General features: G+C 32.8%; 2 long non-coding RNA genes across 2 annotated transcripts; one reads left to right on the top strand and one right to left on the bottom strand.

The window, feature by feature from the left end:
- Window positions 1-2,501: 2,501 nt before the first annotated feature.
- LOC133815858 (uncharacterized) lies at window positions 2,502-3,442 on the top strand. Its single transcript, XR_009884866.1, has 2 exons — window positions 2,502-2,695; window positions 3,119-3,442. It is a non-coding gene; the product is annotated as an uncharacterized LOC133815858 (long non-coding RNA).
- Window positions 3,443-7,580: 4,138 nt separating this feature from the next.
- On the bottom strand, window positions 7,581-7,989 carry LOC133815857 (uncharacterized). Its single transcript, XR_009884865.1, has 3 exons — window positions 7,874-7,989; window positions 7,744-7,791; window positions 7,581-7,648 (listed from the first exon to the last, which is right to left on the bottom strand). It is a non-coding gene; the product is annotated as an uncharacterized LOC133815857 (long non-coding RNA).
- Window positions 7,990-17,810: the final 9,821 nt, after the last annotated feature.

Here is a 17,810-nt window from a genome sequence, read left to right as displayed (position 1 = left end):
ATAGTAATACGGCATTAAGAAAAAAAATTAGATAACTTTGTAAATAATGGAAATAAATAATGAAAAGTACAAAATTTGTAATTTTTTTACCCTCATACGATCCAGCACTTGATCCTTAAACTATTGAGGTACATCAGCAAAATCCAAATAATGTCGCGGACACAAAATGGTAATTAGAGTGCCCAACATGCGAATAAAAGCTTGATCCTCCTGCCCAACCACTTTGTTGGTCACAGGATCAAGCTCTAGATCCAATGGTTTCCTAGGTTTTTTCCTTCGTTCTTCAAGAACATTATTACTAGCAAGGCCATGACCTTTTCTTCTCGTCGGCGGGGCTTTAAAATTTATTAACAATAATCAGTATTAGTATTGATGTTATATTTATCTAACAATATAATTTATAAAAATAATTTTGATATGCAATATTTAACCTGACTCGTAAGATGATGGTACCCTAGAAGGATCTGGCGAGTCTTGACCCCCACCATCTCCCCCGTGATAAGTAGCTATATCAGCTGACATTATACTTCAGTTTAAAATTTATTAGTTAGTAATTAGCATTAAAATAGAAGTATATCACATTGAATTCATAATAATAATAATTACAAAAAAAAACTTTATTATATTTAAATATATAGTTCTGTTACACAAATAGAAAAAACTAAACAGAGTAATCACTATCATTTCCATCAGTAATCGGAGACACATTTTCATCTTCACAAAGCTCAACTATATTATATTATAATTACAAAAAAAAAAACTTTATTATATTTAAATATATAGTTCTGTTACACAAATAGAAAAAACTAAACAGAGTAATCACTATCATTTCCATTAGTAATCGGAGACACATTTTCATCTTCACAAAGCTCAACTAACAATTCATCCTCTGCATCTGCAACTTCCTCATGTTCTGACATATCAGCTTCGTCGTCACCCTCTTCATCAGCTCCAACATATGCAGCAGGTTGATCAGATTGCATAATCAACTCTCCGAGGTCCGCAGTCAACACAAAATTTGATGAACTTGTTTCGTGTACAACATCAATAACATCATTAACCTGATCAGAATTGTCCTTAATGTCCCAAATATGTCGATGATTCACATCTTCTACAACTTTCCAATCACGACCTCTAAGTAAATCATCGAGATAGAAAACTTGCTTAGCTTGAGTAGCAAGTATGTACGGCTCATCTTTGTACCATTCACCATTGACGTTTATACTAGTGATATTATTTTCAATGACTGTTTTCTTCATTCTTGGATTTGTATTAAACCATTTGCACCGAAATAATGCCACTGAATATGCACCAGTGAAAGAAAGTATCACTACTTCTTCAAGCGTGCCGTAATAATTAAAACCTTCTGTTTCGGCAACAGACACTCCACTATTCTGTGTGGTGCGCTTTTTGTCTCGGTCGTGTGCAATAAATAGAACACCATTGACTATACAACCTTGGTAAAAGGTTGACAAATGATCTGACCCAGATGCTAAAGCTAACAGTTCATCAACATTTTCCAAAGACCCAAACTTGTGCAAGTCATATATCTAAATACATAAAATGATATTAGATTCACAAAATATATCATTAATAAAATCACTGTTCAAAGTTCAAAGTTCAAAGCTACCTTTTTATGAAACCACGAACGAAATTTTTTCCTATGCAAACGATCATGATCACCATCTGGGTATTTTTGTTTAATCTCTTGTAGGTGTTCGCTGTTAATTAGAATAGTGTTACGATTCTTGATAACCAAAAACTGATAATAACCACACATGTTCTAATTTATAAGAGAATAAACTTACTCTAAAGAAGGTTCAATTTCAGGAGAATTCTCAAGTATGAACCACTCAGCTATTTCACGAGTATTATGATTGAGAGGCTTCAAAGTTCCCTTTGTGAGTGGACGACATTGAGATTGGAAAACTGTAAGGTTTCGTGGGATATAAGTTGCATCTTCATTTCGATCAAGATGGTTAAATCTTGTTTCAATGTCTTTGAAATACATTGAACAAAAGGTCAAAGCCTCATCTGCAACATAGCCTTCGGCGATCGACCCTTCAGGGCGAGCTTTATTTCCCACATAATTCTTTAATTTTTTCATGTACCTTTCAAAAGGATACATCCTCATCATAAATACCGGGCCACCTAATATTGCTTCTTCTGGCAAATGTAATACCAAATGAATCATTATGTCAAAAAAAAGCTGGAGCAAAAATCAACTCCATCTTGCACAATATCTTAATAAGATCATTTTGTGCTTCCTCCATATCTTTAACATTTAAAGTCCTCGAACATATTTTCCTGAAGAAATTGCACAATTATGCAATAGTGGTCGATATAGATTTTGGAAGAAACTTGCGAACACCGAGAGAAAGTAATCGTTGCATTATCACATGACAATCGTGTGACTTCAACCCAAGAATATTTGTATCATTGTCGGACACTTTCTTCTTCAAATTTGAACAAAAGCCATATGGAAATCTAACTCCTTTTATTTGGTTGATTATGTTAGGTTACCACTTTCAGACGATCCTGCTTTGGCAATGGCATTTTATAGTGGTACGGCAAGCAGCAACTGTCCCACTATTGCTTGTTAATGGAACATATAGGAAAAATATTCACACGTATCTTGATTCCTCCATTCTGCAGTATCAACTACAGAGGTTGCATGATCATGGCTCTCTCAAAGGTTCTTTGCTGCCTTTGCTCTTTTTTTTTTGGCACCCGATCTAGTCTTGTGTGAACTTTATTTCATTGATGCCTAGCAATTACTAATGAACTGTTTTTTTTATCATGTCCGAGTATTTTGAATATAAAAAACCATTTGTGTATATTTGGTTTCATTCATATAAATGTAATACTTTTGAATCATTAGATTTAGGCACACATGGGGATATGAGATTGGTAATGCAATGGTTGGCTGGTTGCTATTTCTAGTATTTTTATTATTATTACAGATGAATTTAGGTGTTTTATTATTATTAAAGGGTTAGTTATCAGTAGTTGTGATTGTTCATGAATAAAGTAAATATAAAACTTAACTTTGAGAAATCTCCAGAGAAAGGGAGATTTATATTTAACTATTATGGTTGGTTGGGTTATTTGCATGCAGATTCTATAGTCAAGTAAATGCAACTATAGCCCTTCTCCATCTAATTCACTGTACAAGAGAGAGAAAAGTGGATGTGGTGTTTGATATGACTACAATTCCTGCTTTTCTAGTTGTGTTGGGAGTTTTGTATATTGTGTCAAGGCCAAGACGACCGAAGCCAAAAGTCAATTGATTTTTGCAGTGATTTAGAGAAGAGAATTATGTTGTCTTGTTGGGATTTGTTGTATTATATATTTTTAAGTTTATGGATTTATAATATTATAATGAATATTTATTGAGAATTATTTAGTCTCATGGGGATTTGATATATTATTTACATTTCAATTGTATGAATAAATGTTGTATGTATATGAATTTTTATTATGATAAATATAATTTTTTCTACAAGTTATGATGGTAATAATAATTAATTATGTGAGTAATTTTTTTATTTAAATTTATATCAAACTTCAATTGTTAATTAAAAGTTTTAAAAAAACATATATAGAAAAATTATTTATATATATATATAAATTTAATGTTACAACGACATCTAATAATTGTTGGCGTTTCTAACAACGGCGACACTTATTAACTGTCGGCGCTGCCAGCAACAATGACACCTATTAACTGTTGGCGTAGCCAGCAACGACGACACCTATTAACTGTCGGCGTAGCTACTCCTACGCCGGCATAGGCAAATACAACAGTTAGTCGACTGTCGTCATTGCTCAATAGCGACAGTTAAAAACTGTCGGGAAATCCTGTTTTTGTAGTAGTGTTGACTACTTTTTGAATGGTAAAAATAACAATATCAAACTTAATTATAAATAACAAAAAATCATTTTCTTAATCACTGTCGTATTAGATTTTGAGTTGATTAATTAGCTGAGAATTTCAAAAAGATTCAAAAAATAATTAATAAATAAGGTGTGTGTGGAAAGTTATCCTATAATTGAAATTGAGTGTAATTCAGAGCAATTACTCGTACTACAAAAAATTTTAGTTTTAGTCACAATAAAATTTTGTGACTAAAGAAAAATCATCTTACCTATGTTATCTCTAAATAAAAATCATCTTACTTATGTTATCACTAAAAAGTATGTGGCTAAAAGTATTAGTCACAGAAATTGCAATTTATTGTCATTAAATGTATTTTTAGTCATAATAAACTTTATCACTAAAAATAATAGGTTGTGATTAAAACTATATTAATGACAACTTGTGATTAAGTATGATATTTTAGTCATAAGGAATTTTTTGTTGTGACTAAAAGTGGCATTTAGTCACACAAAATATATGTTTTGACTCAAATGTTGTCACTAAAAAGTACCTTTATTTGTAGTGTCGATTTGGTGTGTTTGTCTGTCTATGTAATTACATAGTAGCCATGTAATAGAGGTAATTGAGGGATCCTTATTACACTCAAATTTTCATGGGAGAGTTCCAATGAGAATTGAGTGTAATTACTAATTTTAAATAGTAAATATTACATAATATTATTTTTCTGTGTAGCTACTTACTGTTTTACCAAAGACGACAATATAAATTTATAAATAATTATCATTTGACATCTAAATGCACACTATATTTTAAAAAATAGTGTAATTTCTACCCTAATAATTACACAATTACTTTCAAACATGCACTAATAGGAGCTTTAAATCAAATAATCTCTTAGAAGTTTTTTCTTTTAAAAATGAAATCGGTCATTTGTTCTAATGGCTTACCAAAAATATACATATCCTTTAATATTACGCGTTGTTTAGTCAATTTTACTTTACTTGCTTGTTTTTCATTTTATTTTAGGGAATTTACTTGCTTGTTTAAAATAAACAAAATTAAAGTGAAAAATTAAAAAATCTTTAACATGCATAGGCTTTGGTCGACAGTTGGTGCCAAACTCACTTGATTTTTTTTCCTTTATTGAAATTGTAATTCTTGTACTCATCCTCTGGCTTTTAGGTGCCCTAGGTTCAGGTTCATAAGGAGACCCGTCCCCTGTCTTAAGCTCGTTAACATATCTCTTTTTGGGCATTCCTGCCCCCTCCTGCGAGATGAGGCCCTCCTGAGATGGTTACTACGTCCTCTCCATCTATCGAGGGGGGGGGGGGGTTGTCCTCTTCCCGAGATCGGGAGTTATTATTTGGTGTCGTCGGAGGCGCGGCTACTCTCTGGCTCGCGGCCGTCTGACCAGTATTCTGGTTTTTGACATACTTCCGGAAGTAACCTCTCAAGATCAACCCTTCGATCTCGTCCTTCAGTTGTTGACATTCATCAGTTGTGTGCCTGGTGTCTCTGTGGAACCGGCAATACTTACTGGAATCCAACGTGGATTTTTGATTTCTCATTGGGTCCGGACGCCTGAAGAGGACCTGGTTTTCATTAGCCAGGTATATATTTTCCCGAGACTCGTTGAGCTCGGTGTGCACTTTATACACGGAGAAATACCTCTCTCCTTTCTTTTTCTTTCCTCCCTCAGCTTCGGGATTACTTCATTCATTCTTTTTCCTCTTGGATGGGTTCTCCGAGGTAGGCTGTGGAGCTGCTGGGTCAGCCGAGGTTGAGGCAGAGTTGACGTTTATCGTTGTAGTTTCGATCTGCGAGGTCGTTTTGAGCATTGACCTCGCCTCCTCTACATTGACAAATCTCTGCGCTCGTCTGTTAAACTCGGTTATTGACCTCACCGGTTTCCCTTGCATGTCATCCCAAAGGGCACTTCCGGGTAAAACACCAGCTCGGATGGCCATTAGGTGCCCATTGTCATCCACGTCCCGAGCTCGGGCGACTTCCAGATTAAATCTTGTTAGGTAGCTTTTCAGTGTTTCGCCCGGTTGTTGTCGGACGTTAGTTAGGGTGGATGCCTCTGGTCTGACTCCCATCATAGCTCAGAACTGCTTCTTAAAGTCTCTAGACAACTGCTCCCACGAAGTTACTGAGTGTCTTTTATACTTCTCGAACCAACTTTTGGCAGGTCCTGCCAATGATGTTGGAAACAACATGCACCTGAGCTCGTAACCCACGTTACTGGACTACAAGAAAAACTGCATTCCATAGCGTTTTTAAAACGCTGTCTTTAACAAACGATAGCGTTATTACAAATGCTATATTATCCCATGTTATTAAAAGTCTGGACCTTTTCATAACGTTTTTAAATTGCGATGTAAAAATGCTATTGAAAGATATATAATAGCGTTTTAAAAATATAATTAGATGTCAGTCATAGCGTTTTATGTATGTAGTCATTGATTATGTTAAATTGAAAATACTTACTTTTAATATCGTTTTTCAAACGTTATGCAGAAATGATGTTGAAAGGTATACAATAGCGTTTTTAAAATGTAATTAGTATCAACCATAGTGTTTTATGTTTGTAGTAATATTTACTTTTAATAGCATTTTTAAAACGTTATGTAAAGATATACAATAGCGTTTTTAAAATGCAATTAATTATAAGTCGTAGCGTTTTATGTTTGTAGTCGTACTTACTGTGAATAGCGTTTTTAAATTGTTATGTAAAGATATACAATAGCGTTTTAAGAATGTAATTAGTTATCAGTTGTAGCGTTTTATGTTTGTAATTATCCTTACTTTTAATAGCATTTTTCAAACGTTATGTAAAGATATGTAATAGCATTTTGAAAATGTAATTAGTAATTAGACATAGCGTTTTTTGTTTGCAATCATCCTTACTTTTAATAGCGTTTCTTTATTGTTATCATTAATCATTTTCCTAACATTTATTAATTGTCATATGAACAATTTCATGGCATAACAAAAACTTTTATATTTTTTTATCTTTTAATATATGAATAATTGCAACAAATGATAAACATATAACACATTAAAAATTATACCTTAACATAAATTCAAATATTCTTAATATGTTCGCTACATAAAGCTAAAATATCAATATCCCAAAAGTACGAGTATATTGCAAGACAAAATACATAAGAAAAAGTTTTAAAACAAACTGATTCATAATTTGTTGATCATGGGCGTCCCTCCAAAATATTACACTTCATTCATTAGTTGTGCACCTGTAAGAGTGAAAAATATATAAAATTAAGAAAACAAATGTAGCCAAAATAGTTGAAAACACATGTTCATTCATTAGTTAATTTTATGCAAAGATACGTACCAAAGATATCTACCAAGAAACAATTGAATTTCATCCATTATGTTCATTTCCTATATATTTTGATGATATAATTAGTTACTACAGCTGATTTGTAGTACTATTTATAAATCATTTTTAAGTTGCATGAAATTTTACCTCATTGTAACTTTATTAGAAGGCCAAGCAACAGTGCAACCAACCGCTTCTTCAATTGTACTCATATGTGATGTTGGTCTCCATAAATATGCAGTAGGTTTCTTAGCAACATCAACCCAAACTCTCATTGCATTAGGCCCAAGACGAAGATGATGCACCTCACATAAAGGATCACTAGAAGACCATCGACCTTCTGCAACAATCTCTCCACTTCCATTCCAATCAAGTAAATTGCAAGCATTGTTTTCAGGAGTGAACTTCAGATTATTAACACTCTGTTACATGATAAAACATATATTTATTTATAGATAATATTGATACTTAAAAAATTAAAAGTGAAATGATAGGTAGTAATTAAAATTGTAGTTACCATAGGAGAAGGCATGTGTGACTCCGCTTCACTTGGTTGAGTAAACCCCTACAAGTTTGAGAATAATTTAGTCATTTATAATTTTCAATGAATAGAGTAAAATAAATAGAAGTCAATTAATTTAATTTACCTGAATGTTTACACTTTTTGCAATAGTATTAATAAGATTCATCATCTCAGACATTTTATTCTTCATCTCACATTGACTTGATTCCAATTGTGAAATATGGTCATCTCTTGCTCTTAGAATAGCTAACTGTGTATTAGTTACTCCTCTCCCATTAGCTAATGATCTACCATTCTTGTCAGGACCAAATATGATAGTGAGAGCATCTTGTACACTATTTTGTGTTGTGCATGAATCTGGTTTTTCATTTGCAAGAACTTGTAGCTTCTCCTATAAATCATTTCAAGTTGACTGTTAAATAAGTCTATGTGCATACAAATACATATGTTTCTACAAACAAAGGGTAAATTACTTACAATAACTTCAGCAGCTTGTGCATTCACAGGTTCACCATTCTTCTTTGTGTGTGTCTTTAAGAAAGCTTGAACTCTTGTTACAGGTTTTGAGCTTTCCTTACTCTGTATCCAAGTACATTTTTCAGAAAGAGAACATATATTTTCTTATGTTTAGCTACCAAAAATATTTATTAAATTTTTACCATGTCATCCATTGTTCGAGCATATCCTCTCCTGCTGCATGTATGTGGGAGTTGTTTCTTCCTCATCTCTTTAAACTTATTGCTAATCGCCTAAAATAAATAAGAAATGAACCAGCGATTGAACATACAGAATACCAAACACTCCAGCAGTAAAACAAAAAAACTAAACCAGTATTCTAGCAATAAAACAGTAACTATGGCAGCAAAGAAAAGAGTATGTAATAAACACTCCAACAGTAAACACTCCAGCAGTAAAAGAAACATACAGAACCAGTATTCTAGCAATGAAATAGTAAACACAGTACAACTCCTCCTGAACAGGGATGGGATGGTTGGTGGACTGTGAATGGTGATAATAGTGTCTCTTGAATAGCTTTGTCAAATAAATTTAGAAACACACTTTCAAGAAGAGAATTGGAAAAAAATAAATCATTTAAAGTACAAAAGTTTCATGAAAACAGGGCAGCAACTGCTCACATAATTTGAATACAATTAAGCCAATTGTAAATTTGGAATCTGAAATTTGTTTGTGGTTGCAAGAGTTCAAATTTAGAGCATAAAGATATTCTAAAAACTAACCATAATTGTAGTCTCAATGCAGCTCTTGAGGCCAATAGAGTTTAACTTTCATATGTGCATATCAAGCCAAGACAATCTAATGTTGCTAAGATTATGCAGAAACTACTAAGGATTTCTACTGCCTTAATTTGATCAGACCTGAAATAGTTTTAATTGACTGATATAGCATAATGCATTGTTCTAGAATAAGAATATTATATACTCCATAACACCAAGAAAAAAATATCTTACTTATCCAATGCCTCCCTCAAGTTACTTTTGCTTTCAAATTTCAAAGTAGATTTTCATAAAATATGTTGACATCCATCCTGGTGAACATTATATGCTGAATAAAATTTATACATAAATTACAAATAGCATAATTGCACCAATCTGCAACCAGGAATGCAGAATAGAAGCCAACACCATTATTATGAACAGGAAAAAATAGCCAAATAACAAGGAATACATTCAATGATCTTTCAAACTCAACCTATCACAAGCTTTGTAAAGGTAATTTTGTTGTAGCAATTGAGTCACATTCAACCACAACAAAGTAATACTTGAACAACAGTATATGAAAAACAAAAAGCTTAGTGACATAATGCCAAATAGTAAGAAATTCATAAAGCCAAATAACCACGTATTTTTTGTTATTTTGTTCTTCTGTACATGTTATTGTCTTTTGGGATTTTGTTTTTCTTTGCTTTTTGAGGATTTTTGTTATTGTGTTTCTGATTTATTTTTATGAGCCATGACAAACCATGAATACACATTGCTTTCTTTGTTATTGAAAATAAGATAAGTCTCCTTCTTTTTTGATACATAACTAAAGTTGATTATCTGAAGAGCTTTCAAAGAATAATCTTAATTTTTGTCCATCCCAAAAGCCAATCTCTTGATAAACATTTTCACCTAACCAGATATTGAACTGGGATTTGCTTTCTCTGTCAAAGCCTAAAAAAAGGAACCTTTATCTGGATCATCAGGACTAAGCCATGACAAAAGAAACTACACCCTTGGTTGACTTGCTCTTTTTGCAACCCAAACTACCTTCTTGTCCTTATCATTCTTAAACTAGATTCCTATGTACTCATTGCTTGAATCACCATAACTGAAGAATTCTAGCTCAAACACCCCATTAGAAGAAACCAAGGTTTCATAATTATACAAAGTCTCTCCAGGTTTAAGGGTATCTGATGCATGGGATAAGTAAGAAAGGGAGGAAAATATGAGGATAAAAGAAAAGGCATTGGAGTTGTAAGCTGTCACGTTGAATGTTGTACTAGTTTGGTTGGTTTCAATTCTATGGTTGGAGTATTAAACAATGATGAGGCATATAACACTTGGTTAGAAATAAGAATCATTATAATAAAATGTGACACCAGTATTTTCATCTTACTATTTTTCTGATTTTTTCTTTTACCTTAAAAATGACTAGTAGAGAATATATATAGCCAGACATGTCTGTAGCCAGACATGTCTTCTTATTGTTTATTCTATTTATGCACTCAAAATTATCTATATATATATATATATTAAATAGAATATATATATATTCAGTTCAAGTTTTAAATGACAGTGTAACTATTGCTCAAATATATAAATTTATATATATACTCAATTCAATTTTTAAATACAAGGGAAAGCATAACTTAATGTGTACTATAAACAACCTTAGTAGCAAGTGCAAAAGAATAATGAACTTCTTTTGCTAAATACAACTTTAATGAAAATTAAACCTGCTACTGTTTATAGTGAACACCATGATTATAGATACCAAAAGCATTAAAACTATAATTCATCAATATCAGAGATGTAACAGCTAAGTAAGCAATGAGTGTTTTTTTTTTCTCAATCTTTCTCCTGATAATAAACCAAACTGAAATAAGTATGGTACCCAATTTATTTGTAATAAGCAGAATCTATATAATACATATATCGAAATTTTGGTTACCTGAAATTTTTTACTGGTTTTTTCACGCACAAATACTCTCCATTCAGTTTCTGATTTGATATTATCAGGCTTTAATTTTAGTCGCTCTTGTTCATTTGGTAGCTCGTTCAGCTTAGTAACTAGCCTGGACTTGGAAGATCTCCACAGGTCTCCCATTACTTTCATACACCAGTCTCGTTCCCAATCTTTGTCCACCTTATACCTTGTCTGCATTCACATTAAATATTAATTTATGAGTATTCACCTAAAAATAAAAGATTTTAACACATGAATAAATATAAGTTTAGAACCTGGATTGTTGACCACAAAATATCTTTCATTGATTTTGGAACCTTTCGCCAATCAGCTATTGTGTATGGTACAAGTTCCCTTACAAGAGGACCTATAAATGATGAAAGACTAACCGAGCCTTCCCCTACAGCTTGCCCTCTTGCATTAAACCTTACAGTAATACGACCATCAGGTTGGAGAGCAATACCTTTAGCTTTGTTGGGCCTCTTTTTCTTTTGTTTTGAGTGACATGCTCTGTAGAGTTAACTAGAAATTCTTCCTAATTATTATTGAGAGGCACATCTTCTTCATGAGCAATAGATTGGCGATGGGAGGACCTTATATTAGCAGCAGGAGAACCTTTGGTTGATGGCCTAATCAACCTAGACTTGGGTGACTCGTTCATCATAGTTTCTGAATTCTTTTGTGGAGTGTTAAAATCATCTTCAAAATCATTGTCGACAAAATGGCGCAGAGATCTTCTTGTTTTGTTCAGGTTGTGGAGTAGAGATGTTGCTTGGGTTCTACCTAACGCAGTTGCTCGTTGTGGGGACATGTTTTCATCTTCGTTGTCATCCTCATTTGTTGGATTTATACCAAACGCTGCTTCATAAGATCTTTTAGATGCAGGTGGTGAATCCATTACAACTTTAGTAGAGGATGCAAAACGAAGCTTCGATTTCTTCTTCTCTGCCAACTTTCCAAACTTAGCTGCTAATTGCCTCCTCTTTTCTGCCACAATTGCTTTCAAAGCACCAGGTTGCAAGTGAACTTGAGTTGAAGGTGATCCAACCTCCTTTCATTGACTAAACCTCCATCCTTTTCATTGACTAAACTTCCATCCTGCTTCTTTTTTCTAGTCTCCATATTGTACCTGTATAAGATTAAGAGATTAAGAGATTTAGTTAAAAGTAATTTGAAATATGCACTAAATTTGCATCATACAAAAACATGTATTTTAAATATGACAATCACAATGCTCAAGTTAAGGAAACAATTTTTAAAGCAGTTCAAGAAACTTAATAAGTACAATAATAAAAAAAAAACATACTAAACGCACAAAAAAAAAATCATAAAAAAGTAATGACTATACATTTTATGATTAATAAGAAAATGTTGTACTTTTTAACTTTGAGCAATCGGATTCTCATCATGTTGGTCATCATATATTTCTGATTCGTAGTGTCCTCTTAGTGGAGCCTTTAACACAATATACCAATTTGAATTTTCATTCTCCCTTGCGTAAAATATCTGTTTAGCTTGTGAAGCAAGTATAAATGGTTCTCTAATAAACTCTTTTTGTCCTTGGTGTAGGTTTACAAGAGTATACCAATCAACCTTCTTTACACCCTTGCCAACATGTGCCCAATTGCACCTAAATAAAGGGATATGAAAACTGTAATAGTCCAAGAGTATAATCTGATTAATTAATCCATAATATCCTACAACATCAGCCAATTGTGCATCATCTTTAGCACTAGATCTACACATTGTTGTTGCTTCCATATAAAGACCACTATTTTGTGTCATTCTCTCTGCATCCTTAGTATGAAATCGCTGCCCATTAATAACATATCCCTTATAGGATATGACTGCTTTACGAGGACCATGTGCTAATCTTGATAACATAGCATCAAATTCTGCAGTAGAAAAATACAGAAGGAAACATTTTTATCACATAATTTCATCATAATTTCATATTAATACAAATTAAATAGTGTATTGGCCCATACCTTTTCTTCTAACCACAAGGGAAAAAGCTCAGTATGTTGTTTCCAAAGTAGAGTGTGATTGGTGCTTAAAGTATTGTTATTCTTTTTTAGTTGTTGTAGATGCATCCTATATTTTAAAAAAAAATAATCACCATCAATAATTAAGCGACAGTGAAATTAGAAGATAATAAGTTTATCCACTCACTCTAAATATTGCTCTGTGACAGCTAAATTGAATAATACATAGCGATGTGCACTAGCTAGATCCTTATCATTTAGTGTAACAGTTACACCACGATGAAGTGGACGACCTTCAAGTATCACATCACTATCATTATATTCGTTACGTCCAATGAAGGAACCTTCGTCATTAGATTGTTTCAAAAATGATGCACAAAAGCGCATTGACTCATCTGCAATGTAACGTTCAGCAATAGATGCTTCGGGATGTGTAGGTTGCATCACATACCCTTTAAGTAACTTCATATATCTACAAATAAAGAAGGAACCTTCCTCATTAGTTAAGGGAAATTCATGTTATACTATTGAAAGGTTACTAAGAATATTTACCTTTCAAAGTGATACATCCATCGAAATTGAACAGGACCACATAATAACACTTCTCGTCCAAGGTGAACAACTAAATGTACCATAGGGTCGAAGAATGAAGGAGGAAAATATCTTTCAAACATACAAATTGTTTCAACTACTTCTGCTTCCAATTCTATGATTTCTTTTACGTCAACCACATGTTGGCATATTCCATTAAAAAATTTGCTAAGTCTTATAATTGCCTCTCTTGGACCATCCTCCATCAATCCTCGAATGGCCACTACCAGCAATTGTTGCATTAAGACATGGAAATCATGAGACTTAAGCCCCATCAACTTACGTTCCTCAACTACTACACAGTTACTAATGTTTGAGCTATAACCATCAGGTAACTTTAAATCAAATAACCTTTGGCAAAACATTTTCTTCTCTGATCTAGAAAGTGTGTAAGTAGCTGCTGGAAGTCGTATAATCCCATCTTTCTCCACCGGATGCAAGGCCTTCTTGATACCCAAATCCTTTAAATCCAATCGAGCATTAAGATGATCTTTGGATTTTCCATTCAAGTCCAACAATGTGCTACTAATACTGTCACACACATTTTTTTCTATATGCATAACATCCAAATTATGACAAACTAACAAAACCTACAAAGATTAAAGACACATCATCAACAAATTGAAGTTACATTTTATAAGCTTAAACTTTCAATTTTAAATAACTTCAAAATATATTAAATTAACCTCCCAATATGGTAGATTGAAAAATATAGATTTCTTCTTCCACATTCCTTCCACCTTATTATCCCGACTCCTTTTTTTGGGATTCATTCCTTTTCCAAAATCGTTGGTAATTTGATTTAGTTCTTCAACAATTTCACTGCCACTCAAAACTTTAGGGGGGGCTCTTTCTTTTGTAGCTCCATTGAACCATGCTTTCTTAGACCGATATGGATGATCAAACGGGAGAAATCTCCTAGTATTTTGGTATGAAAATTTTTTACTATGTTTCAGCCTAGTTGCACATGTATCATTACCACAAATCGGGCAAGCTGTCTTGCCTTTGGTTGTAGACCCAGCAAGATTTCCATATGCAGGAAAATCGTTTATTGTCCACAACAACATTGCCTTCAAATTGAAGAAGCTTTTGTCGAATGCATCATAAGTATGCACTCCATTATTCCACAATTTGTTTAAGTCTTCAATAAGAGGCTCCAAATAAATATCAATATCGTTTCCAGGTTGTTTACGACCTGGAATCAATAATGACAAAAATGTATTTTCGTCCCTCATGCACAACCAAGGTGGTAAATTATAGATAACAAGCATCACTGGCCAACAACTATAAGTGGAGCTTAGACTTTTATAGGGGTTAATTCCATCAGCAGCTAGCCCGAGCCTAAGGTTGCGTGGTTCAAGATTAAACTCTGGCCATCTTTCATTAATGGAATCCCAAGCAGGTGTATCCACTGGATGTCGCATCTTCCCATCAATACTTTTATGAGTGAAATGCCACCTTAAGTTTTCAGCCATTTCTTTTGATCTAAACAATCTTTTCAATCGGGGTATTATCGGAAAATACCTCAAAACTTTGGCAGCCTCACCAACTTTAACATTCTTTGTGTGTTTATCAACTTTCCATCTAGAAACACTACACTTATGACAAACATCCATTTTAGCCTTCTCCTTTCTAAATAAGCAAAAATCATTAATACAAGCATCAATCTTTTCATATTTCAAATCGAAATTTCTCAAAAATTTCCTAACTGAGTACATGGAATCAGGAAGTACATTGTTTTTGGGAAACATATCACAAAGGAGTTATAATAGTCCAGTAAAACTTTTGTCTGTCCAACCATTCAGATTCTTCAACCTATATAAAGCTACAATTGATGAAAGTTTTGTGTATTTCTCACTCCCTTCATATAAAGGAGTTTCTGCATCCTCCAACTTCTTTTGAAGATCTTCGTTAACAAATTCATCATCTTCACCACCTCCACAACCTATATTATTGTCCACATCATCCATGGCAGCAGTCGTGTATAAATCAAATGCATCCATATCATTTGAAACTTCGTCAACTTGAGTATCAATGGGTTGCTCTCCATGGTGAACCCAAATACGATAAGTTGGATCCATTCCGGTTATAACTAAGTGCTCAAAAACATCATCAACACAATGATGATTTAAGTTTCGACACTTCTTACAAGGACAGATAATTTTATTTGGAAAACCATAATTTCTTTCTACCATTTTCACAAAGTCCCATGCCGCATCCGTGTACTCTTTTGTAGCTCTACATATTTTTAAAAAAAAAGAGATTAACCTTAATATATTTTCTTAGGCCTTCAATATTACTTGAAATTTAAAGTTATTTTTGAAATAATACCTGTTTAGTTTCACCCAATTTTTGTTCAACATTTTCTTCACTTAGCTGCTATCTAAGCTAGCTATATAAGTCCTAGTCTTCTTCATAATCAAAAAAAAAAAAAAAAATCAGATCAAGAGAAAAAAGGACAAAGATATTTAGTTGTTTATAAATTTATTTATATGTGAGGAGTGTGACATATATAGGCAAAGATACTTTGCCTTATAGGATTCATACTTTATCAATTGTTCAATAAAGAATATGAGATCAAGTTCGAAACTGGAGTAGAGACAAAGATCACAGTGATCTTTGTTCTTCATCCAATATAATTCTTGTGTTGGTTTCATTATTTCTTTTCTTCTTCTCTATTTAGTTTTCTGGGCTATATTCATTTTGGTTCACTTCTGTTTTTACTAACATTACATTTTGCACTCTACACATTTATTTAAATGTGCCATTGAATATGTTGTTCTAGTTTTGAGAAAGAGTTTCCTTTTAACTACTGACTTTGTTATTTGATCATGAGTATAACATTTAGAACAAGAGATAATACCAATACAAACAATAAATTTAGTTCAAGTTTGATCTAAACAGAATAACAAACAAATAAGATCATTCAATCTCTATAAGCATATAAGCCCATTAAGGATTAAACCTGATGCTCTACAGAAATGTCTTCTCTCTCTCTCTTAAACCTAAGGTAGAAATGTCTTCTCTCTTTAACCAAAGGAAAAGTACCTGCAACAATGCACAATATGAAGTTTTTAGGGTGTAATCAATAAAATGATAACAAATAATAATAATAAAAAAATAACAGAGAAGATATATAAGTTACTGCCTGTATGTTATGCCACCTTAAAAAAAATATGAGGAACAAGTTTGAGAGAATACAATAATGAGCAAAGGAGAGAGTTATTGTGCAAACATTAAAACAATTAATAGACAAACGAAACCAAATATCTTGAATGGAAATGAAAATTAGTTTCACTTTCTTATATTTAATATAACTTGTAAATACTATAGATAAGAAAATGAAATTCAACACAAATCAATCAAAGACAACAAGTAGCTAACATTCTTTCAATACATATAAATACACAGATATAATAAACCCAACAACTATTTTTTTTAGGAAGACTAGTAGATGTTAGAATTGTAGAACACTCAACAAAAATGCATAAACATTAATATCCTAATATTTAAGCTACAATTAGAACAAGTTTTATCTTTCTTTCTTTCTCTACAAAAGGAAGAAATTAATTAAAATATCTAAAGAATATTCTATTGATTGTTTTTGCATATGCAACAGTGACAAAAAAAAAATTGTAATAGTATTGGGAGGGAGGGAATGAGCTTGTGAATATTCTTGTTCTTGATGTTGATGTAGTTTGAGTGACATGAAAATATGCATGCACAGACACATTTTGTACATTGATATCAAGTGAAACTATCCAGAAACATAACACTTACTTTTTGGCAAGTCCACCCGTTGTTTATGTTCGTGGAGTGAATCCTGAATAACTGAAATCGACGAAACAAATAAGCATTGAGCCTGTGCATCAATATTCAGGAATAGTCCAGCAGAATAAATGATCATTTAAGCTTGTTAAGGCATAAAGGACAGTTACGAACTAGTATGAACAAAAAACGCCAAGTACAGAAACACTATAACACTATACCAACTTCAACACCAGCAAAAACACTCTCCAGAAATTCAGAACCCGTGTAAATTGCTTTTATTGTACTCTTGTGGTCCTGAAATGATTGAAACAGAACTCAACTAAACTGCTTTTATCATTAGGCAAAACTGATAAGATCTTCCTGCTTCAAACAATTGCTAACCCAGTAATTCAGAGAAAAAAACAGCAATAAAATCCAGACCAATCAACCCAGAATTCAATTCCAGCCAGAAAACAGTAAAGAGAGAGAGAAACAATTTAGTGCCCATCAAGTGTTCTTGTATCAAAGTTGGTAGATAACTTTAAG

The sequence above is a fragment of the Humulus lupulus genome, chromosome 2 (genome assembly GCF_963169125.1).
Source record: "Humulus lupulus chromosome 2, drHumLupu1.1, whole genome shotgun sequence".
Classification (NCBI taxonomy): Eukaryota; Viridiplantae; Streptophyta; class Magnoliopsida; order Rosales; family Cannabaceae; genus Humulus; species Humulus lupulus.
The sequence above is the reverse complement of the archived record's forward strand: the minus strand, read 5'-3'. Positions and strand labels throughout refer to the sequence as shown.